Source organism: Penaeus monodon, chromosome 19, assembly GCF_015228065.2.
Source record: "Penaeus monodon isolate SGIC_2016 chromosome 19, NSTDA_Pmon_1, whole genome shotgun sequence".
NCBI classification, from domain to species: Eukaryota; Metazoa; Arthropoda; class Malacostraca; order Decapoda; family Penaeidae; genus Penaeus; species Penaeus monodon.
Genome location: NC_051404.1, coordinates 2,367,648 through 2,367,979, shown reverse-complemented (window position 1 = coordinate 2,367,979; position 332 = coordinate 2,367,648). Strand labels below are relative to the sequence as shown.

Genomic DNA, 332 nt, shown 5'->3' with positions numbered 1-332 from the left:
GATATCCCTCTGTAGTCTAGTTAAGCTGTATATTACAAAAGGTTTTTGCCAGAACTCATTAAAAAAATTGGGTAATGCTCTTTGGCATGATGATCATAAAGCTCCTGTATTGAAGTGTAAATACACCTCCTTGCAACACCCATTAAAGTGCAAGAACCTGTTGTTCTTTTGTCATTTGGAACCTGCAGTCTCCACACCTCTCCCCGTTTTCTGTGCCATAGCCTTATGCTGCTTTTGTGTGACTGCTTCATCATTTGGTTGCCTCGTGTGTATTGATGAGACGGGGACGCCATGTAAGGGTCTGCAGGTCGTGAGGGACAAGTAGAGAGATG

General features: G+C 43.4%; 1 protein-coding gene across 1 annotated transcript in view; it reads left to right on the top strand.

The window, feature by feature from the left end:
- Positions 1 to 332, top strand: part of LOC119584971 (microtubule-associated protein futsch-like) — a gene marked incomplete at its 5' end in the record, with an annotated part of 346,977 nt that overhangs the window by 228,673 nt on the left and 117,972 nt on the right.